This window comes from Chrysemys picta, chromosome 6 (assembly GCF_011386835.1).
Source record: "Chrysemys picta bellii isolate R12L10 chromosome 6, ASM1138683v2, whole genome shotgun sequence".
Taxonomy (NCBI): Eukaryota; Metazoa; Chordata; order Testudines; family Emydidae; genus Chrysemys; species Chrysemys picta.
In genome coordinates, this window is record NC_088796.1 from 77,411,783 (window position 1) to 77,437,632 (window position 25,850).

Below are 25,850 nucleotides of genomic sequence, written 5' to 3' on the forward strand. Positions count from 1 at the left end.
TCCAACCCCATGCTCAAAGCAGGACCAATTCCCAACTAAATCATACCAGCCAGGGCTTTGTCAAGCCTGACCTTAAAAATCTCTAAGGAAGGAGATTCCACCACCTCCCTAGGTAACCCATTCCAGTGCTTCACCACCCTCCTAGTGAAAATGTTTTCCCTAATATCCAACCTAAACCGCCCCCACTGCAGCTTGAGACCATTACTCCTTGTTCTGTCATCAGGTACCACTGAGAACAGTCTAGATCCATCCTCTTTGGAACCCCCTTTCAGGTAGTTGAAAGCAGCTATCAAATCCCCCCTCATTCTTCTCTTCTGCAGACTAAACTATCCCAGTTGCCTCAGCCTCTCCTCATAAGTCATGTGCTCCAGCCCCCTAATCAGTTTTGTTGCCCTCTGCTGGACTCGTTAGATAACATGCAATGGGACTTAATTTGTCTTCTGTGGCACCATTCATATTAATAGTATCTCCAAGCAGTTTGTAAGCAAGGTATTATAATAATTGTATGTAGTACCTTTCTCCCTGAAAGATCATAAAGCGCTGCATAAACTGTGGTCTTGATGCAGCATGGGTATAACTTTAAGTAGAGACAAGGTGAGCGAGGTAATATATTTTATTGGACCAATGTCTGTTAGTGAGAGAGACAAGATTATGCGTTTACACAGAACATCCACAGACCTGAAGAAGAGCTCTTTCACCACAGACATTGGTCAAGTGGCTTAATCTTTTTGGGTAGGATTCTTTAAGCCACTGTGCACCATCTTTGATCTTGGGGAGACTCCAAGCAGTAGATACACAGTTCTAGGGACCTGCCTAAGTTTCAGCAGCTTCTGAGAGATGCCCTATGGACTACAGTACAGCCTGGAATCTCCACAGATCCTTGACACTGTCTTTCCATCAGGGACTGTGAAGCAGCAGCTGGAAATCCTCCACAAGCAGCCTTGTGGCTATCAGAGGGGAGAAACATCCTCCAGTTAGAATCTTGGCTTTTAGGGCCTCTTTATGCCGGGGGTGAGGATCTCACCTATTTGTGTCTCCGCTCCCTATCTATAAAATTGGGATAACCATATTTTCCTACCTTCCAGCAGTGTTATGAGGACTAATTTATTAAAGTATATGGTGTGCTCAGATATTATAGTGATGAGTGGCATAGAAAACTCTATAAACAAAACAAATAAATAAACCAAAAAACTGATAATGAAATAGATAGTATAACAATAAATAGGACAAGTATTTAAAAAAGTAACGACTCACTTGTGTGTTACACCATTTCACTTACACACGCAAATACCCGGTATGAGCAATCAGTACCTGTTCCAAATATAGGTATTCTGGTTCATCTATGTTCTTCATTCATACTGTCTACAAATGTGACCAAAACCATGAGAATACTTAATTATCTTGTAAAACAGAAGACGGCAATGGCACAGCTAAAAGGAGACAAAGTGAATATCTTCTTCTTACAGGCATTTTTAGGCCATTTTGAAAAAAAAAAGATAAATAGTTTTTAAAAGTTGCTTTTTTTGTCAATTTGTGCAAAGATGTGAGGGTTAAGCATTCTGTTGGCAAAAACCTTTGTTTCAGGAAGTAAAAAGATGAGGGGAGATACATATTTGAAAGAGTATCCTTGCAGAGAAACAAATTATTCTGGGATCAATGTCCTAAATTCAAACCATAAGGAATCTTTTGAGAAAGCAAGGTTGAACACGGGTAGATTTTATAAAAGGGGGTTTTCTCTTCATAGAATGTTTAAATGATGTGGTGAACCCTACCTGTAAACAAGTCTAGAATCCCTCAGGTCATTTGGCTCTTCCTATGCCCATGCTGACCTAAACCAGCTTCCATGCAGCACCCTTTGCAGAGGGAAATCTCAACTCTCTGGCTTCTGACTGAGATTCTGCTTCTGATTCTGTTAGGTTCAGAGTAAATTTCTGTTTCTCTGTGATGCCCAACAGCAGTTGCTCCAATTAAACTAAGTAAAAATAGAAAACCGAAAATAAACACAACATCACATAGGCACACACGTATTGTAAATAAACGTCTAATTTATCATTAGTTGGTAACAGCTCTGCTAGACAGGCACAAAGCTTGTTTGTACAAAATATGAAAGTATTTCCTACAGCATGATTGAACAAAGAGTTTTTCTCTGAGCCTAAAGGCTGTCAGAGTATCTTCATCCAGTTAGTGTTTATCCAAATAGTGATTTGCATTCAATAAAAAGGATTACCTATTTGCCCCAAAGGGATGGGTGACCAGCAGGTGAATCACAAGAAATGTCATTAATCATTTTGATTGTTTTTGACACCTCATTGAAGATTGGTTCATTATCAATGAAATCAAGCTACCCTGTTTCTAGTTTGCCATGTGGCATAATATGTAGAAGTCTATTATTATGGCAAAGATAGTACTGAAATGCATGTTATGAATTATTGATATAGAAGGACTTGAGATGAAACTACACAGAAAAAGCTAAACAGAGAGAGTCCTGTCCAATGCTCCATTCTGCTCATTGATGAGGATTATCTCCAGGCTTAATGGCAACTTTCAAACTTCATCTCTGTGGGCTTTAGTCCTGTTGGAATAAAAGACGAAAGATTTTTTGTATATTGGAAATGTGTAATTTTTGTTTATTCTTCTCTCACGCAACAATGGCTGCACTATTTTCATTCGAAGAGTAAAAAATGGAAAATTTCAGCCCAAAATGATTGTTTAACACAATTATGAGTGACTGAAACTGGTCGGTAGAATAGAAGCGGTTTTGACACCTTAATCATAACATTTGCTATCACTTTAACTGGAGATGACTCTACAACTAATTCCCATTACTCTCAAACATTGCAGACTTATAGTGCAGACCAAAAAATTACTACTACATAGGTTCTCATATTGCCTTCATTACCATAGTATTGGAGTGTCTTCCAGCAATATGTCTATCGGTCACAAGTGGATTGTTCTTGCTCTCATCCTGTCCTAAGGGGGAGAACTGTGTGCAGGGTAGTGTTTTGATTTGGTAGGATTTTTGTTTTTATTGATTTAATCTTTTCCCTTTCCAATGAACTATCAATGTGGCACCCAAGATGGCTATCTTTGTTGCTTATATTTTCCTCAACTATTGCCTTATGGTCAAAAGTTTTCATTCCAAAAATATTTTGTGGGGGGGAAATGGAGTGAATTTCATCAATCTCCTTATTTTTTTTCTGAATAACATAAATATAATTGTCAAGTCAGTATTTTGTGTAATAAGATAAATATGGAAGCAGTGGATATTTTTCTGAGTATAGTTGCATACATAGTCATCACATTGGGAGTTCTACTATAACAAGGGAAGTGTAAATTCAGCATCAATTATAACTGGGGAGCGTAAATAAAATGAAATGTAATGATTGAGAAATCATTATTTTGGGTTCCACTGAAGCTCCTGTGCTACAGCAGATTGATTGAAGCATTAACATCAGCTCCAAAGTAACAAAGCAACCATGCAGGGCATCTCCTGAGGTGTGTTTTCCTTATGTACTCAATATGTGATGTAATGCTCAGTTAATTCACTGGGGTTGTAATGTTCCCAGATGTGCTTTGGCACATACCTTTCCATCTGAGCTAAGATCATTGTAAGTGCTAAACCCTGTGTGAAAGCAGGGAGTGGGTATCAGGGATAGCCAGGAAAAAAGAATTCCACTTAGTGAAAAATTTCAAGGTTTTCAAATTTCTTTTCCTTCTACAGTGGAACAAAAAATGTGAGTTTTTTCAAAATTTCTCACGAAAAAACATGAGAGAGCGCACATGCATGCAAGCATACCGCACCCCAGCATAGCTAAGATCCCAGTGGTTAGGGCACTTGCATGAGATGTGGGAGACCAGGTTCGAGTTCCTGGTCTGAATCAGGCAGAAAAGGAAGCATTTTTTTCCAATGGAAAAATTTTTTGTCAACAAATGTGTGGTTAGCTCTAGTGGGTATCGCTACCCAGACATTTTAAATAAAATCTGTCAGAAACTGAGAGAGATTTACCAACTGAAAAGTATCTGAATAATAATAATTATAATATAAAAGCTTGAAAAAAAACTTTTTTTCCAGATCTGAGGTCAGGAACCATTTTTACCCCCAATTGATCCTTATTACGGTCCCTGACCACAGTTCTTAGTAGACACATTTGGTACTCCGGAACAACTGAAGCATATGTGTCAGCTCCTGCTGCCAAGCAAAGTTGTTCTTGGCATAAAATCACTTGCCTGTGAATTCCGATTGAAGCTACTGTCCAAAGTCAGTGGCCTAAAAATCAAAGAGAAACTGCTGAAGAGCTTTACTGATGGGTCTTGAGTTTTGACCCTTTCATATTATTAAAGACTTTTAGAAGGACTAGTCTGGTTTTAGGATCTTTGGAGATTCCACTTTTTTATACTTTGTGTAAAATTCTTTACATCTTCCAGTGAAGGAAACTCAATTCACTCCCTTATTGTCGCTGATGGAAAATCATCTATCAAGTTTATGATGGCACATCTGTGCAGTCCTTCCACCTTTTGTCCAAATTCAAGCTACTTTTACTTTTTTATTGCCTGTAATTTTTATAAGTTAATAAATTAATCTGGGATTGATACACCCTTGTTTTAAAATATTTAACATTTTGAAGATATTTTATCAACAAAAAAATCTAATACAAACATACTGAGATTTTGTAATCTCTCAGAACATAGAATCATAGAATATCAGGGATGGAAGGGACCTCAGGAGGTCATCTAGTCCAACCCCATGCTCAAAGCAGGACCAATTCCCAACTAAATCATACCAGCCAGGGCTTTGTCAAGCCTGACCTTAAAAATCTCTAAGGAAGGAGATTCCACCACCTCCCTAGGTAACCCATTCCAGTGCTTCACCACCCTCCTAGTGAAAATGTTTTCCCTAATATCCAACCTAAACCGCCCCCACTGCAGCTTGAGACCATTACTCCTTGTTCTGTCATCAGGTACCACTGAGAACAGTCTAGATCCATCCTCTTTGGAACCCCCTTTCAGGTAGTTGAAAGCAGCTATCAAATCCCCCCTCATTCTTCTCTTCTGCAGACTAAACTATCCCAGTTGCCTCAGCCTCTCCTCATAAGTCATGTGCTCCAGCCCCCTAATCAGTTTTGTTGCCCTCTGCTGGACTCGTTAGATAACATGCAATGGGACTTAATTTGTCTTCTGTGGCACCATTCATATTAATAGTATCTCCAAGCAGTTTGTAAGCAAGGTATTATAATAATTGTATGTAGTACCTTTCTCCCTGAAAGATCATAAAGCGCTGCATAAACTGTGGTCTTGATGCAGCATGGGTATAACTTTAAGTAGAGACAAGGTGAGCGAGGTAATATATTTTATTGGACCAATGTCTGTTAGTGAGAGAGACAAGATTATGCGTTTACACAGAACATCCACAGACCTGAAGAAGAGCTCTTTCACCACAGACATTGGTCCAATAAAATATATTACCTCACGCACCTTGTCTCTCTAATATCCTGGGACCAACAAGACTACAACAACACTGCATATAACTTGAAGTGTGTGAGTATTTTCATTGACTTCAATGATACTATTCATATGCTTAAAATTACTCATCATGTGCTTAAGAATTCTGCTGAATTGGGGCTTGTAGGCACAGCACTATTGGAATGCAGCTGATGGCAATAGCCAACTGGTTCACAGTATGTTGCGCAAAAACAAGGAGAGGGAAAACTTTGGCAAAGGACAGAAAAACAAACACCTATTGGCTTTCAAAAACTGCTTTCATGTCCATGCAGAGCAGGCAGGAACTCACACAGGCTAAACTGTCTGGTGCTTAGTTTGCTTCACGCTCCTGGAATTTCAACATGTTGTTCCAGGGAATCAAGCTTTTCCAAACCTGTGGCTTAGAACACTAAATTGGCCTTTCTACATTATGTATCAATGAGTGTAAGCAAATGCACCGGCTGTGATTGACTTAATAGTAGCTTTGAAGAATAGGATTTGTCTTAAAGTGGCCAGGAGGACAATCTGGTCATACCTTGCTCTTTCCAAACAGTGCTATGGGATTATTGATGTGTCTTGGACAGCCACTAAATATGGCTAGAAGGGCATTCTAACCCTTTATGGCACTAGCACTGTTGTCAACTATTTATTATAGTGTAGAACTAATAATATTCCAAATCCTTATGTGGGACACAGATCTATCCCTTCTGAACAAAGGGTGATGCTGTCAGTTGGTCATATTAACATTTTAATCCTGTGGTTGTGAATGATTGAGATTGTGAAATGTTAGGAATGAAATGACTAGGAAATGCCAAACTCTCTCTCTAGATCAGGGATCTCAAATTCAAATGACCATGAGGACCACATGAGGACTAGTACATTGGCCCGAGGGCCACATCACTGACACCCTGCCCACTGCCCCGGCCCCGCCCCACTCCACCCCTTCCATGAGGCCCCACCCCTTCCCCACCTCTTCCAACCCCTTTCCCGCCCCTATTCCAACCCCTTCCCCAAAGTCCCCATCCCAACTCTGCCCCCTCCCTGCCCCTATTCCAACCCCTTCCCCAAATCCCCGCCCCACTTCTTCTCCTTCCCTCAGCACGTGGCTCCCTGCTCCTCCCCCCTCCCTCCTGGAAAGTGCTAAGGGGAAGGGTAGGGCCTGGAGGTAGGCAGAGGAGTGGGGATGCGGTGTGCTGGGGAGAGGGGTTGGTGGGGGAGGGGAGCTTGGTGGCCACAGGAAATAACTCGGGGGGTGGGGAGGCGTGGGGAGCTTGGCGGGCTGCAGCAAATAACTCTGCAGGCCGGCCGTGTGTTTCAGATCCCTGCTCTAGATGCTGGTGTAATGATGCTAGCATTTCACTTATCAGATTTTTATTTGATGTCATTTCACAATTTTTCCTTAAGAAAGCAGTGTTTACAGTTGACAACAGCATTGTACTTCAGAGAGTTGTACACAAAGGTATATAAGGATTATATGATATGTGTATCTAATGAATTCTAGCCATAGAGTAATTTATACTGATATTAATGGCTAAAATGTAGATGCCCACAGTCACACATGCTCCTGTTGATTCCATAAAGCTTTACATTTATGCTTGCAAAGCAGGTAATTACATGCTAAAATACTCATTTGTGTAATTCCTGCACCTAACTGGTCCCTACACACGTGCTAGGTTTACATGGAAATATGTAAGATTTTCTGGGCAAACAGATGCATATGCATTTTTCTCTGCGTTCCTGTGGCCTGAGGCTTTGCAAATGTTGCCCTGTGTAAATGCAGTTACAGTACTCGAAATAAACAAGACATAATACCTCTTAGTATTATGGCATATGACATGTTATTGTTCATTACACTGTAATTCTCTCAGAACTTCCGTAATTACATAATATTAAATCTATTGCTGTTTTATGTGAAAACAGTAGCATGAGATACTTTACTGTCCTCATCTTAGCTAGTGTGACATATTTTATTGGCAAAATCTACTCATACAGAACCTTACTTTCTGAAACTCATGCACACAAAATTACTAATCAAATATATGAAAGAGCGAAGAGTCTTTTCTACTTTTAAATGGAGACTAATATATTTCACATTCTTCATGCTTACTGCTTTGTCTCATCCTAAGCATACCTCACCATCATCGCTCTTTAATGCTCTGAATTTTAACTACAATGTTAAAGCTGTTCCACTTTGCTGATGGTCTGTTATAAATGTCTGGCTGTCCCTCCTCCACCACGCTGAATCAGCTAACCCTGCCAGAGGAAAGGAGAACCATTTCAGTTGCCCGTCAGTTCTAATGGTGTGGGGCAGCTAGATTCCACTGTAATATAGGTGTAAAAAGTCAAAGTGCAGAGAACCACAAAGAACTAGAGAGTAACTGGAGAGGGAGAAGCAGAAGGGGAAGGGAGCAGAGCACAGAGAGGATAAGTGTCACACTGTGGTGCATGATTGGGAGCAGGATGGTAATGTCTTCTCTATGTGGCTGAGTGTAACACACACTATATTCATAAGCAGGCTCTCGTAAAAGGTGATAACAAAGTGCAAGTAACTGAGTAAAATGACAAAGTAAACATTGACTCATCCCCAGGAGGAAGACAGACATAACACAGGAATATGGTTTAAGTGTGGCCACTATGTTATTTAACACATGCAACTGGAATAACTATCTGGCAAGGCCTAGATCAGTGTAGGTTCCTTCTCCCCTTCTAGGGCAAGCACAATCTGGGGAGAGAAGCCACTCTTAGCCCTGCACCTCTCAATAGCTATTAGAATGCTAGCAGTATTGCTGTGATTCCCCTCCACTCTTCCCTGTGTGACGGTTAAGGCTACTATAAGGGGAGTTCTTTGCTGTACCAGACATTGGAACCCTCCCCATTATCCAAAGGAAAGATCTCCTGAATTCCTGGTCCCATGCCCTTATTTACCTGGCAACCAGTCACTTGCACCTAACACAGGACCCATGCCAAGTAGTAACAAACAAACAATACATATTAACACAACCCTAACCTATCCACTGGGTTTCCAGGCTGCTGTGAGAAATGTGAAAAGCCCACAGTGCCATGGTCAATTTGGCAATGAGGGAAACATTCCTTCCCTGCCCACAAAAGGCAATAGGCAAAGTGCCCACAGTAACTCCATTACAGTATATTGAGATATGTTAGCATAAAACACGTGCAAGGAGAATCCAGTTCAGTATGTGATGTGATGGTCAAAGACTAGTTGAGCAGAACATTACCTGTCTGCAGTAGAATGTGAGTCCTAACGCAATTTTTTTCAATTGTGTAACTAGCTTGTTACAATTCTGGTAACTGTTTCCACTGCATAAAGTATAAAGTAAGCATGTTAAATAAGAGGAGCAGTGAGCATTACTGTTTATTATCTTTTGTACATACAGTTAACCCCAGAACTTATAGGCCTCATTATTTTGAGCATAGGCTGAAGGCACAAACCTTTCTTTTGGGATAGTCTCTGTATTTCTAATTCATCATTTTGTAGGACATTTTGTAATTCCAGCCAAACCTGCAAGAACAAAAATTAAGCTTTTGGAATCTATGTTCCTTTAATACACATGCATATGCGCACTCTCTCTCTCTCTCTCTCTTTAATTGGCTAGTGTTTCTTAAATAAATGTTTCATAAGATTAAATTCTGCAGGAGAATGAAGCTGCTACGAGGCTCTTGCTGTGCATCCATAGGCTTTTTCTGACAGTGTATCATTTACAGAGCCCTGAATCCTCATTATTGGACTCAGCAGGCAACAGGAAGCTGCTGTACTGATAGCATTCCCGTTATCTGTTTTAATAAAAACTTAATTTCCTTTCTTTTTCCCTACACTCCTAGACTTTTAAAATAATTTATTTTTCTGACTGCTGCTGGTCATCTTGCAACTGTCCAAATCATATTGTCTTAATCTTTGGGAAAAGAAACAGAACAATTTCAGGTTGAAGCTGACCCTAGACTAGACAAGATTTCTCTAAATCTTTGACAATTTATCACAGAGAAAATATTCTTGGGGTCTCCTCAGCAAACTCTGTGCCATAAATTTGGGGAGTGTATAATCGAAAGCACTGTAACAAATGAGCATAATAATCCTCCAGGTTTTTCTTTTTGCAACTAACATATGTTCTTTTAAAATAAACGGTTTTCCAAAAGGTGGCTTAATAATCAACTTTCTTTTACATTTCTGATTTGACATATTGCATTTGACATAAGGATGCATCAGTTGAGTCAGGTCATATTATATCATTGTGACATTGTAGGAAAGGAAGAGATTGAAATTGGCTGACATGTGTGATGCAACAAAACATATCAAAATAGAAACTGAAAAAGATTCTTTCCTGTACTGTAATTCATGTCCCATTTTTTAAAAAAAGTTTTGGATTGGATATTTCATTCCTGAGGCCTTGTGAGTACAATATGTCACTTTTTATATTGTAATGAGAGGCAGATTTTTATTTTTAAACCATATTCCTTTCCAATGCATTCATGTGTATGCACATGAGTGCATGCACACATGTGCAGGCAGGTGGATGCGTGTGCCCACACACACATGCTTATTATTGGCCTAATTCTGATCACAGTTCTAGTGTTTTTATACTGATGTAATTTCACTGACTCCAGTATATCCACTTTGGATTTACACAGGAGAAACTGCCCTATGCTGTGTGCATAAAGTCCATTAGTCACTGGTGAACTTTAGGTTTCAGAGTGGTAGCTGTGTTAGTCTGTATCAGCAAAAACAACAAGAAGTACTTGTGGCACCTTACAGACTAACAAATTTATTTCGGCATAAGCTTTCGTGGGCTAGAACACACTTCATCAGATGTATGGAGTGGAAAATACAGGAGCAGGTATAAATACATGAAAAGATGGGAGTTGCCTTACCAAGTGTGAGGTCAGTCTAACGAGACAATTCAATTAACAGCAGGATACCACGGAGTAAAAATAACTGTTGTAGTGGTAATGAGAGTGGCCCATTTCAAACAGTTGACAAGAAGGTGTGAGTAGGGGGAAATTAGTATGGGGGAAATTAGGTTTAGGTTTTGTAATGACCGAACCACTTCCAGTCTTTATTCAGGCCTAATTTGATGGTGTCCAGTTTGCAAATTAATTTCAGTTCTGCAGTTTCACAGTGGAGTCTGTTTTTGAAGGTTTTTTTGTTCAAGAATTGCCACTTAGGTCTGTTATTGAGTGACCAGGGAGATTGAAGTGTTCTCCTACTGGTTTTTGAATGTTATCATTCCTGATGTCAGATTTGTGCCCATTTATTCTTTTGCGTACAGACTGTCTGGTTTGGCCAATGTACATGGCAGAGGGGCATTGCTGGCACATGATGGCATATATCACATTAGTAGATGTGCAGGTGAATGAGCCCCTGATGGTGTGGCTGATGTGGTTAGGTCCTATGATGGTCTCCCTTGAATAGATATGTGGACAGAGTTGGCACTGGGGTTTGTAGCAGGATTTGGTTTCTGGGTTGGTGTTTTTGTTGTGTGGTGTGTAAACAGGCCAGTCCTCGCTTACAGACAGCCCCCCAACCTGAAGCAAATACTCACCAGCAACTACACAAGTAGGTCAACCCAAACTATTCAAACCTCTTGAATATATAAAATTAGTCAGGAAAAGTGGTTTTGTCATGAATCATGAAACTTTGAGTGTCTATTCAGCCAAGGACTACTACAAGAATGGTATTTCTCAAGATATTTCAGCACTTCCACTTCTTGCTGGAACTAAGAAGTGATGAGACATGAAGAAATTAAAAGCAATTAAAGATAAAGTAAAGCAAACTTTGCTCAACTTTGCAGAGTGTTCAATTCAATTTTGGGTAATCTTTCCTTGTATTCCAACCAGTTCATCCAGTCAATCCGTAATGTACACAAGCTTTAGGTAGCAAGGAAGCAATTAAATGTTTTACAGGCTGTGGCACTTTCACCTTATCCATGGTTAATAAGGTCATAGGAATTTGGGGTGGGAAAGACCTATTTGATCATTTAGTTCATTCCTGGAATGCAGGATTGTTCCCTACAGTTGCCATGCTATTTTCTAATTGCTTTGTCACATCTAAGTGCTAGCCACTTAAGGTTCTGTACCCCTTAATGAAATAATTTACCGAAGTATCTGTTGTTTCCATTATATAACATTCCTTCCCTTCCCCCTCGCCCTCCCCCCCCCCGAGACTTGCAACTAATCTGTAAGAGTTCACTGTGGTTTGAAAATGAATTAACTCCAGGACTGAGACTCAAAACAAAAAATATATGTGACTATTTTAAAACTTCAGTAATACAAAAAGTGTGTATAAAATAAGATTCTGTTGCACAGCAGAGAGACTGATTCCTGGTTTTGAGTCTGTGTTTCCTTGACTGGAACCACTGCAGAATTTTTAAATGAATTTATCATGAGTAAACTTACTTAGTGCATGTAGTGAAACCTTGGGTATCTCAGGTAAGACTATTGACTTGAGAGACTAAGGGAGTCCTTAACTTGTTTGACATTGTTGTAGAGCTAATTAAAATCAAAGGTTTCACTATGCGCTTTAGGTGGAGATCAGTCAAATTCTTCATTAAGATACTTATGCATCTATTTCAGTGATAACACACTAGTTGAGCCATTCCCAAATTGATCGAGTGGCAATGATATAGGGGTCTTCTTTTAAATGCTTATTTAACATTTGTGGGTAGTTTAAAATCACCTTTATGGACCAATTTCTTAGCACTGATATAGTCTTTTTTTCTTTTCTTTCTTTTTTTTTTGCTGCCACAATGCCCCAAAGGGATTGTAAAGCAGCATAGAGGAATCCCTGGGTGCTGTACAGCCAGTGCAGTTGCTCTATAACACCTTTTCCTGGGCCCTTCCCAGCATAAGGAGCATGCTGGCAGCATGCCAGAGTATTGGCCCCTAGCATGTTATTACTTGTATGAATTACTCGTATGAACTAGAGAAGCTTAAGGCCTATTCTAACTTGCTCCAGTCCCCAGCAGTGCTGGGTATCAGGGAAGGGAACTGTGCTAGTATCCTGCACCAAGAACAGCTTGGCTGGACCCAAGGATTGTACTTTAGGAGCTACTTTTTACCTTTAAGAGAACTAGCTGCAAGTTGGACTATTGCAATGTGTTCTACTCTCACTTACCTTTGAAGCAACAGCTAGTCCACAATTCAGCATTCTGCCTACTCTGCAATATGATTTGGTCAGGGCATACTACTCTTGTATATCATTCACAGCCCTGGCTTCCCACCAGCTTCCACGTACAGTTCAATGGGAAATCACATGTGTCCGTTTGCTGACAAGCTCCCTAGATGTGTATTCTTGAGGACTGAAGTCAAGGCAGTCTTGATGGAGGGGTCCCAAACCTAGAACTCACTTCCTCTAGCAGACCTGAGTCCTAGTTTGTTAGCTTATTATGAACAAAGGTTAAGGTTCATGATTTTGTCCAAGACTAGATGGGTCTAAACAAAAGCTAAAATTTGCATAAACTATTTCTTTGTTTTCAAAAGTTCTCTTGATTATTATTTATTTTGTTGTTTGAGCCTATCAGGCATGCTCGCTGCAATAAGGCAAACATGTATCTTACCAGTAACTAGAAACATATGCATATGAGAACAAAGGTTAAGTGCAGATTGATATTTTATTATTCAGAAGGAGCTCCCATTTCTCGAGCCATGGTGAAAAAAGTAAATAGAGTGGTTGGAGAAAAGAAAGACAATGATATGATATGAAATAAAACAGCAATAATATTTGTTAGTCATTAGACCCCTATGAAACCATCATATGTAAATAGAATGCACCTAACCTCCACTGAAAGACATCCTTATCATAGAATAATTTGATGATTAAAGACAGATGAAACAGGGCAGTAGAAGGAGGAAACAGGTGTTTAAGGACATTACATGGCTTTTGTAGAAGGCTTTGTGGCAGTTGCCATGCTATTAGTCAGCTGGAGGGCTTTATTATTCCTCCATTTCAATGCTTAATAGTAGGTTTGCCTCAGTCATGCTTAGAGAGTGAGACCAGAAGTCAGGCAGTGAAATTCTGAAAAGACTTTGTGAAAGTCCAGCAATGAGGAAAGAACTTTTTATAGATGTACATACACAAGAGGATTTTTTTCTCAGCCAAGGGATAGAGAGGGCGTCCTCCGAATTCAATCCAAGAAGAATTCTCCAGGCTTTAAGAAATGTCCTTTAAAGCTTCCTTATTAACGATAGCAGCCTGTAGATAATGCACATCAATGATTTCAGGTTAGACAGGATTTGAATGTTCCAGTGTGCATGTCCTTTTCAAGCAAACTATTCATATAATAAAGCTTTCCTTTTTTTATATTTTGTAAGTGCTATCAAACTGGGCCCTCTTAATTTAAAAGGATTCTTCTTCTTTTCTTTTTCTTTCTAACCCTTGTTAAGGAGCATAAGAATAACACAATGTGAAGCTGATTTCCCCTAAAAGATAGAACAGCAACATAATGAAAATGAAACAGCGGTGTTGTAGATTCTAATCCTTCCAAAGAATAAAAAAGCCAGAGTTGAAAGGCAAGTATTGGCAAATGCGATTTGAGATGAAAGTTGGTGGGGTAGGTATTGGCATTTTGACATAATGGGAGCTGTAAAGAGAATAACCAGGTTACATGACCCCACACTAGTTTGTAAATGACTACTTTCTTAAAGGAACATTTCATTTTCAGCAGCTGTCTGCCAATTATATTATCTAATAATAATAATTTAAAAAAACACCAGTGGTCTCTGTTGCTCCATTTCTACATTTGAAAAGGAATTCAGAAGAAAAGCTTCATTTCAACTTCAAGTATGCTTTAGAAGGATTTAAAGCAAGTTAATTTGAAATGACAGTAAATAATCCTGCACCATTCAGTCACTGGCTTTACGTTTCTCTTTAATTATATTTAAATAAGCCTCTTTTTAAGCATGTTTAATATGTGCATTTGTCTTCCCTTTATTGCTTTATGCAGCAGATAAAAATGACATTTCTGTAAGGAAACCTAAGCCACTATTCTTTCCCCGTAGGGACCTGTTCAGAGAGAGTTATGAATTGTTCAGGTATTGTAAATGCCAGCCAATGCAGATTTTAACTATGCTTCCTTGCCCTGGATCCCTCCTACTGTTTCAAAGTAAATAGCTTTCTGTCCTTCCTGTCACCATTTGATCAATGTCTTTATGGTGACACAATAAGCTTCATGAAAACAGCAAGAGAAAAGATGAAGATGATTAACACATACATAAAAACAGTGCAGTCTGAAGTTGGATTGGGGAAAGAGTTGAGGAGACAAGAACAAATATAAACAGCAAAAACAAATGTATGAAAGAATTTAATGTGCCATCTCTAGCCATAATCATAAAATTAGGCAGTACACACTCTGTTTGCCCCAGCTCACAAACATAATCCTTACTACTAGTTACTTCCCGATATATAAGCCAGTCTCTTTGTAAAGGGAAGCAGTCCACACAGCTCATTTTTCTAAAGCACTTAAGGGTCATTAGTCTAGCACTGCAGCAAATGTATTATTCATTTTGCCGTAGCCCAATTTCTCTGTGAAGACTTTTGCAGCGAAATGCTACACAGTTCAGCAGAGAAGTGATTGATCAAGCAAGGAGGAGCAGAATTTGGGCGTCCTGATAAAATTTTCTCATAGTCTTCTCAGTTAGCATAAATCAATTTTATTTATGTAGTAACACTTGAATACTAACTACCCAATATCATCCATCGGAACAAAATTGATGACTATGCCTTTAGGTTAATATTACTTGAACATTTCATTCTTGAATAATTTATACACTTTGCTGTCTGAGTGTCTGTTCATGATTGTTTATTCTGTTTCACTAAGTGTAGCCAAGCTCTTGCCAAAGCAGCGACAAAAAAGTCCATTATTCTTGTTAATTTTATACTACCAAAGGGGCTTGTACTTCTCAAGACTCTGTTCTAATAATAGTTCTTTTTCCCAGTAGAATATTCATTTGCAAAAGCAAAGATGAGGCTTTCTTGGCCAATCAGAACAATTGTTAAATCATCAAGAAAATATTTTTATCATATACATTTAATAGTTAAAGTGCTTCACATGGATATAAGAGAGAAAAGTGGAGAAGTAAAGGCTGCTATTCATCAAAGCACATAAGCATGTGCTTAACTTCAGACATATGAGTGGACCCAATTAATTTAATTGAAATTAAGTTAAGCATGTGCTTAAGTGCTTTGCTGCTTCGAGGCTTACATTGCAATAGTGTAGTAGTGGTACATCATTTTAGCACTTGATGACTTTTTTCCCTTGACTTCTTACACAAAATGTTCAACTTTAGACCTAAATAAAACAAAAACAACTCATATTACCTTCTAAGATTCATAAAGCATAGTCACCTAGCATAGAAGGAAGTATGTTGATTTTAAATTTTAATATAGATAAAAATTATGACAACCTTACCAATAGCCTGTTCAGTAATGGTCAGATATTAATTACCACATAGCAGTGTTTGTATAAAGGCTCTGAATGCATTTTGCAGATAGTTTAAAATTGCTGGCTCATCCTGGATATTTGTTTTTGTCTGATCACTTCTACAAATAGCTCTGTCAATCTTCCAATAAATGTTTTTTAACTCTACATTTTGTCTTGGGCATCAAAGAATGTCATTCTTATTCATTTGATTGAAGAGAATGAGATGTAATTTGGATTGGATATGCTATGGGCCTCTTTGGATGCACGTGAGCCAAATAGAATTGATTTGTACTGGGCATATGTGTAACTTCATAAAACGTACTGACCTTTGTAGGGGAAATATATAGTTCATTCTGAGGTGCAGATTTCCCAATGATAATATATTTTAAAAAGAAAATAGGGGAAAATGGTAACCAGATAATATCAGTCGAAGTAGTTGAACTGAGCCAGGAATGTGTCAGTTTGAATTTCCTTCTTGTCAGAAACAGCATATATTATCAGCAAAGATGAAAACCTATTGCCATTACTTTTATATTTCTACATGATTTAAAAAAAAAAAGGAGAGAGAGAGAAAATCCCATATCAGATACTTGGTTAAAAGTCTCCATTGAACTAGGAAGAGTTTTTCACCTCATGGACCACAAACATTTTTACAGAGCTGCATTCAGGCAGTTGTTACTTACATAGACTTTCTCCAGTAGAATATTGGATGATTTTTGGAAGGAAATGTGTTGGATGGCCCTTACTCACAGCATTAGTCGCATTTTCTTTTGAACTGTTATCTATCAGTGGAACTGGTCTTACAAACCCCTACTCAGGTGAGTAAGGAGTACAGATGAAATTCACCAGGGCAAGGCCCTCTGCACCACTTACACCTGCCTAGGGCTGGCACCTGGTGTTGGCTGACTGCATGATCGCACAGGGGTGTCTGTGCACTATGGAACTAGTCTCTATCTATGCAGTGCCAGTGCGGAAGGTCACTTGCAGATCAGCCTAGGTGGACCAAGGGAAGGGCCAATGTATGATGTTTGTTTAGATGGACTGACGGAGGCAGGCTATGCTGTATGGTAGCCCTGTGCCCTGGCAATAAGTGTACCTTTTAAGAGGTAACAGTAATAAGCCTCCATAAGAGAAAAATAGTCTGCCATATTTGGCCAGCGTGTAGCGTGCTTTCCTACCCAGGGGAGCTCATCAAGTTCCGTGTGTTACATATGACTTTAGGGAAAACATGCCTTTCTAATTAAAGTAATGTAATAACCATTAAATATAAAAACATAGCAACAGATAGGGAAAATACCTACACTTATAAGGGTTCTGATTTCATTCTTCCTTCTTGAGCCACCGTGATGTAATCAGAACTACTTGATGTGTGTTTTCCTTTGGTTACTTATGGGTAATTTTTCACATTGCACATAGCTATAATCTAGGTGTGGGACTGACTTGCATGCCATAAAAATCTGTAAGCTCCCATCTCACATTTTTGGTCAACACTTCCAGGTGGTCTGTGGAGCTGCTTCTATCATTGTTGGTGAAACTCTTAAGAGTTTCGAGAGGCTATTTTGAACAATTAAGCAAACCAACGCAACTGCTTTTGAGTGTTTCTTCGGTGTAAATTTGGAACTTGATCAGATTTGACACTGAATTTGGAGATGTAGCAAACACACCTGAGAGGAGAGAACTAATCTGTATTAGAGATGAGAGGAATGTCTGTAGGGGAGATTTAGCAGTAATAAATTTAATGTTCAATATCCAAGGAAAGGAAATTCATAGATTCATAGATTCTAGGACTGGAAGGGACCACGAGAGATCATTGAGTCCAGTCCCCTGGTCTCATGGCAGGACCAAATACTGTCTAGACCATCCCTGATAGACATTTATCTAACCTACTCTTAAATATCTCCAGAGATGGAGATTCCACAACCACCCAAAGCAATTTATTCCAGTGTTTAACGACCCTGACAGTTAGGAACTTTTTCCTAATGTCCAACCTAAACTTCCCTTGCTGCAGTTTAAGCCCATTGCTTCTTGTTCTATCCTTACAGGCTAAGATGAACAAGTTTTCTCCCTCCTCCTTATTACACCCTTTTAGATACCTGAAAACTGCTATCATGTCCCCTCTCAGTCTTCTCTTTTCCAAACTAAACAAACCCAATTCTTTCAGCCTTCCTTCATAGGTCATGTTCTCTAGACCTTTAATCATTCTTGTTGCTCTTCTCTGGACCCTTTCCAATTTCTCCACATCTTTCTTGAAGTGCGATATCCAGAACTGGACACAATACTCCAGTTGAGGCCTAACCAGCACAGAGTAGAGTGGAAGAATGACTTCTCGTGTCTTGCACACTTGTTAATGCATCCCAGAATCATGTTTGCTTTTTTTGCAACAGCATCACATTGTTGACTCATATTTAGTTTGTGGTCCACTATAATCTCTAGATCCCTTTCTGCCGTACTCCTTCCTAGACAGTCTCTTTCCATTCTGTATGTGTGAAACTGATTGTTCCTTCCTAAGTGGAGCACTTTGCATTTGTCTTTATTAAACTTCCTCCTGTTTACCTCAGACCATTTCTCCAATTTGTCCAGATCATTTTGAATTATGACCCTATCCTCCAAAGCAGTTGCAATCCCTCCCAGTTTGGTATCATCTGCAAACTTAATAAGCGTACTTTCTATGCCAATATCTAAGTCGTTGATGAAAATATTGAACAGAGCCGATCCCAAAACAGACCCTGTGAAACCCCACTTGTTATACCTTTCCAGCAGGATTGGGAACCATTAATAATTACTCTCTGAGTACGGTTATCCAGCCAGTTATGCACCCACCTTATAGTAGCCCCATCTAAGGTGTATTTGCCTAGTTTATTGATAAGAATGTCATGTGAGACCCTATCAAATGCCTTACTAAAGTCTAGGTATACCACATCCACCACTTCTCCCTTATCCACAAGACTCGTTATCCTATCAAAGAAAGCTATCAGATTGGTTTGACATGATTTGTTCTTCACAAATCCATGCTGGTTGTTCCCTATCACCTTACCACCTTCCAAGTGTTTGCAGATGATTTCCTTAATTACTTGCTCCATTATCTTCCCTGGCACAGAAGTTAAACTAACTGGTCTGTAGTTTCCTGGGTTGTTTTTATTTCCCTTTTTATAGATGGGCACTATATTTGCTCTTTTCCAGTCTTCTGGAATCTCTCCTGTCTCCCATGATTTTCCAAAGATAATAGCTAGAGACTCAGATACCTCCTTTATTAGCTCCATGAGTATTCTAGGGTGCATTTCATCAGGGCCTGGTGACTTGCAGGCATCTAACTTTTCTAAGTGATTTTTAATTTGTTCTTTTTTTATTATATCTTCTAAACCTAACCCCCTTCTCATTAGTATTCACTATGTTAGGCATTCCTTCAGACTTCTCTGTGAAGACCGAAACAAAGAAGTCATTAAGCATCTCTGCCATTTCCAAGTTCCCTGTTACTGTTTCTCCCTCCCCACTGAGCGGTGGGCTTACCCTGTCCTTGGTCTTCCTCTTGCTTCTAATGTATTGATAAAAAGTCTTCTTGTTTCCCTTTATTCCTGTAGCTAGTTTGAGCTCATTTTATGCCTTTGCCTTTCTAATCTTGCCCCTGCATTCCTGTGTTGTTTGCCTATATTCATCCTTTGTAATTTGTCCTAGTTTCCATTTTTTTATATGACACCTTTTTATTTTTTAGATCATGCAAGATCTCGTGGTTAAGCCAAGGTGGTCTTTTGCCACATTTTCTATCTTTCCTACCCAGTGGAATAGCTTGCTTTTGGGCCCTTAATAGTGTCCCTTTGAAAAACTGCCAACTCTCCTCAGTTGTTTCCCCCTCAGTCTTGATTCCCATGGGACCTTACCTATCAGCTCTCTGAGCTTACCAAAATCCGCCTTCCTGAAATCACTTGTCTCCATTTTGCTGTACTCCCTTCTACCCTTCCTTAGAATTGTGAACTCTATGATTTCATGATCACTTTCACCCAAGCTGCCTTCCACTTTCAAATTCTCAATGAGTTGTTAAAATCAAATCTAGAACAGCTTCCTCCCAGTAGCTTTTTCAACCTTCTGAAATAAAAAGTTGTCTGCAATGCAGTCCAAGAACTTATTGGATAGTCTGTGCCCCGCTGTGTTATTTTCCTAACATCTATCTGGTTAGTTGAAGTCCCCCATCACCACCAAATCTTGGGCTTTGAATGATTTTGTTAGTTGTTTAAAAAAAGCCTCATCAACTTCTTTCACCTGGTTAGGTGGCCTGTAGTAGACTCCTAGCATGACATCACCCTTGTTTTTTACCCCTTTTAGCCTAACCCAGAGACTCTCAACACTTCCGTCTCCTATGTCCATCTCCACCTCAGTCCAAGTGTGTACATTTTTAATATATAAGGCAACACCTCCTCTCTTTTTCCCTTGTCTATCTTTCCTGAGCAAGCTGTACATATCTATACCAACATTCCAATCATGTGTATTATCCGACCAAGTTTTGGTGATGCCAACAATGTCACCGTTGTTTTTATTTATTAGCAGTTCCAGTTCTTCCTGCTTATAAATAAACAACTCAGTTAAAAATGGTAGGACGTATTGTAGCAACTGCACCTCTAATATTAAAATAAATTTATTTTCCACCCTGTCTCCTACTCCACTCATACTTTTTGTCATGTAATGAAATACTATATATTTGCCACAGTGAAGATGTTGATTAAGTATATAGTTTGGAAGGGGGGCTATCTTCTGGACAATATCTGAGTCAGATTCTCCACAGGGGTAAACTGAGGTTAATGCCTCTATGCCAATTTACCAGCAGGCAAGAATCTTGGCTTATCTTTAGACATCATCGAAATATGAGAAAAATTGAGAACAACAGGTATAAATAACTTTCATTCTCTTGTGTATACATTTCATAATATTGCACAAGAATTAACAGAAAACCATACCCAATTTGATCTTCCTATACATCTAAACTTTTAAACAGTGATGCCAAAAAAAATTATCTCATATTTCTCAGTTTATTCACTCGGAAATGTGCTGTTTCTCTTGCAATTAACAACTACTTGTCTGATGAAAATACATACATTTTTCCTTTAAAACAACATGAACAATATTGGAGAAAGTCTATATTGGACACAGATAAAAATACTGTATTTATTCTTTATTGTATTACATCAATTGGTTTAAAGAATGAACTCCTGCAGGGAGTGTCACAAATCCACATGATGTAGCAGAGTGCTATATTTTGCATTTGGATTTCTGATATAGCTGACAGATGTGTAAAATCACATGTAGCCAGACAGCTCCCTATTGACTTCACATCTGAGTTGGATCAGTGCACTTCATTGAACTTTATTCCACTTTTGGCCATCATTAACTTAAACTCACCAAATTGACTCCAGATCCACCTGTTTCAGACAGCTGTGTGAGGTACTGTTTTTTGCTGCTAAGTCCATCTACTTTAGTGAAACCATTCTCCTTTTTTGAGCTCTCCTAATATAGATGCAGAAGACCAGAGGCTTTTTAGAGCTCCAGGACCCCTAGGTTTTTCATATCTTCAAAAAAGTGCAGAGATTGTTGTCAGCCTTACAAACACACAAATAAATCCACATCGGAGAGCCACAACTCAAACCTGTCTATCCAGGGCCGGTGTAACCACTAGGTGAACTAAGCGTCCGCCTAGGACGCCAAGATTTGGGAGCTCCAAAAAGCAGTGCCCCAAAATTTTGTTTTACACTATTGCTGGAAAACGAATGAATAAATAAAAGAGAAACATCATTGAACTTGCATTTTAACTTGTCGTTCTTCTCTTGTACATTACAGTTATAGCCTACGCCAGCCCTGCATTGCGGGCACAAGCGTACTGCTTCACTAGGATACAAAGTGGCAATGACATCTTTTTTCTCATCGTGCGCAGCCGTTACCCGTTCTGACAGGCTGTTTATAATGCTAATTTTACTAGTTTTCGGAGGTTGTTGACTGAGGCTAACTATTTTTGTTGAATTGTTTCAGATCTAAGACTCTGGCAATTGCTGCTGCATCATTTCGCTAATACTTTGTGTCAATTGTGTGTGTATGTTAAGTATTTGAGTGTATATGTTTATCATGTGTGAATATGCATGTAGGTTGTTGAAATTTGTCATATTGATATTCTCAGTTGTTGTATGACGGAGTATCCGCCATTCTAATTTTATACATTTTATTAATAACAATAATTGGATATTCTAAAGGTAGAATAAAATGTAGTAGATTATGATATGAAAGAATGAAGGAAGGAAATATACGTGACTAAAAAGGGTGTATTTATTTTAATTAAATATGTAGACTAAATAATGAAATTAATAAATTTTCAAGCCAAACGTGTATTAATTCTAATGAACCATGCCACATTGTGCAGTATTCATTTTTGAAAGTTTATAATAAGCGATGCTCTGGGGGGAGGGGAGAGGGAAGGGGGGCGCAAGGTGGAAGTTTCACCTAGGGCACAAAATATCCTTGCACCGGCCCTGTGTCTATCTAATTTGTGGACGGAATTCTAGAGTTTTAAAAATTCACCTTCCATTTCTTTAACAGTTTGTAATGGTCATGAATGTCTGGTGGATGCATAATTATAAACATTGTCAAATAGATATTATTTACCTGACAATTCATGATGACTATATTGATGCTATTGCATTCATAATTATATCAATCTGTATTTTATAGACTCTGTAAATCTGATATGACTTACTTGTCCATATTGTCCACACTACCATACTCTAACTTAGGGTGACCAAACAGCAAATGTGAAAATTCGGGACGGGGGTAGGGGGTAATAGGAGCCTATATGTAATTTGGATCCAGACACAAATCAGCTAAAATATCAACTTTGCTTCTTAGGCCTGGTCCACACTAACCCCCCACTTCGAACTAAGGTACGCAAATTCAGCTACATTAATAACGTAGCTGAATTCGAAGTACCTTAGTTCGAACTTACCGCGGGTCCAGACGTGGCAGGCAGGCTCCCCCGTCGATGCCGCGTATTCCTCTCGCCGAGCTGGAGTATCGGCGTCGACGGCGAGCACTTCCGGGATCGATCCCAGAAGATCGATTGCTTACCGCCGGACCTGGAGGTAAGTGTAGACCTACCCTTAGTAACAAAATGACCTTTTCACAAGTTAAATGTAACTCATTAAATGACAGCTCATGGAATGAGAGGGAACAGTGTTATGAAACTTGCTAACAATTGCAATCCTTGTTTAATTTCAAGGATGCAGGGTGTCGGAGAAAAACAAGGGCAAAGGGCATGTTTCAAATTATTAGCAAAAACAAAACCAAAAAAAACATACTACCTGACTAACCAGACAGTCAGGCATTTAACCCATATTAAAGGCTTTTGCAGAAAATGATTTAATACCCATGATAAAGTTTGATTCTGCAGCTTTGGCATGTAATCATTTTCTAAGCTACCAACTTTGTTTCAAAATAAAAGGTTTGGGTTCCAAATAGAGTAGAAATCTCTTAATTAGAACAATCTGGTGAACAGTCTATCATCCCAATTAAGAGAGGAGACCATTACCAACAATCTGAAAAGGTTTAAAGTAAAATTCTCCTCTCAAGTTCTGCACTGAACTGCAGAATTGACTTTTTTTCTGCTATTTCTATGTGCATAAGGCCATCTATTTACATAACTGCAAAACTGGGGAAGAACAGAATATCAGAATCCACATTAAATGTCATATTGTATAAAATGCAAGAAAAATGTCACCTTTATTCCTGTTAAATGTTGGCAACATTGGTAATAAAGCACTTGGCCTTAGAATTTGACACCTGTTTGATACTTGAGCTGGTCAAAATTTGAATTTCTGAATTATTTTAAGGAACATTTTAAATGACATTTTTCCAAATATTTCCCTCAGTTTTTCAGCCGACCATAGAACTGGTCGATATGTTTTGAAATTACAAAAAGTGTGCAACAATTTGAAGTTTAAAAAAAGAAGTTTTTTAATTATAAAAAAAATCCTCTTTTTTTCTCAACTAGCTCTATGTAACACCTATTTAACCACATTTCACTAAATGGCATTGAAAAAATGTAATCCTGTTAAGCTGAATGTTTGCGTGAAAAAGTATTTGGCTAGTATGATTTGACCCTGTGTCTCCTTAAAACACACTTATTTCCTGGGGCTTGTAAAGTATAATAAAAGTACTATAAATTAATTAATTAAATAAATAAAATGCTGAAGACATGCACATAAGTAACCAAAGCAAGTGCATGAGCCTATTGCTGTAACTTCTATCATTCCTTCCCTTTACCCCACAGTGTATGGACCTTATTCTGTACCCTTTAACATCCATGGGAATTTTACCATCCATAGTAATGTTGCATCTTAATTTAGACCTGATCTAAATGTATATACACCTAGAATAAGAATTACACAGGTTTATATGCATCATTGTTCTATATAGCTATTGATACCATGCTGTAATACACTGATTGGTCCACTTGTCATTGATGTAGAACTTTTTTACATTGATGGGTTCAGAGGCACAGAATTACTAAAGTATGGTAAGAAAGCAGCTGATATTTATTCAGTAGATGAATTAAATTGATACCATTAAACTTTATTATTATTCATGTATACAGTGCTATAAATGTATGTGTCATTCCACAAATCAATAAAAGCCTAAGTGTATAGAATTTAAAGGACTGAGCCAACTACAATTATCGCCAATAGAAATACTCTAACTGAAATCAATTTTTAATTCCATTTTCCTTGTAGTTCTCAATATTTTTTCTGATGCATTCATGGAAAAATATGTGGTCAGAAAAACACAATTTAGATTCCCTTGTATGTTAATCAAAATCTGTTTATCCCACTGGATTAAGTGACAGCTTTATATTTAAGCTGAACTGAGTTGAAATCATCTTAGAATACTATTTTTATTAAGCCTTCTTTATCTTTTTTCTTTGTGTCAAATAGCTTACTACAAATAAAACTATCAAAAAATATCCTGCAACTAACAAATATTGAAACAACTTTTGTCAAAGAAGCAAATAAAAAACACATAGAGTTCATCCAGAGAGTACCAGCATTTTCCAAGATGCCAGTCTAATGCTTAGGAAGATGTACAGACTTACACAGTAAAATCCCAGCAGCAGGGTAGCAAATATAGTCCGAAGCATTTAATTGAAACCCCAATACAACCCTCCAAAAGGTACCCCACAACCTAAAAAAAAGCAGTATGGCTTTGTGTAGGAGGCAGACCATTTGAGAGTCTCTGGGTAAAGATAAAATATGTAGAAAATAGGGGTGACATCATGATAGATATCAGAGGGGTAGCCATGTTAGTCTGAATCTGTAAAAAGCAACAGAGGGTCCTGTGGCACCTTTGAGACTAACAGAAGTACTGGGAGCATAAGCTTTCGTGGGTAAGAACCTCACTTCTTCAGATGCAAGTAATGGAAATCTCCAGAGGCAGGTATATATCAGTGTGGAGATAACGAGGTTAGTTCAATCAGGGAGGGTGAGGTGCTCGGCTAGCAGTTGAGGTGTGAACACCAAGGGAGGAGAAACTGTTTCTGTAGTTGGATAGCCATTCACAGTCTTTGTTTAATCCCGATCTGATGGTGTCAAATTTGCAAATGAACTGGAGCTCAGCAGTTTCTCTTTGGAGTCTGGTCCTGAAGTTTTTTTGCTGTAAGATGGCTACCTTAACATCTGCTATTGTGTGGCCAGGGAGGTTGAAGTGTTCTCCTACAGGTTTTTGTATATTGCCATTCCTGATATCTGACTTGTGTCCATTTATCCTCTTGTGTAGTGACTGTCCAGTTTGGCCAATGTACATAGCAGAGGGGCATTGCTGGCATATGATGGCATATATAACATTGGTGGACGTGCAGGTGAATGAGCCGGTGATGTTGTAGCTGATCTGGTTAGGTCCAGTGATGGTGTTGCTGGTGTA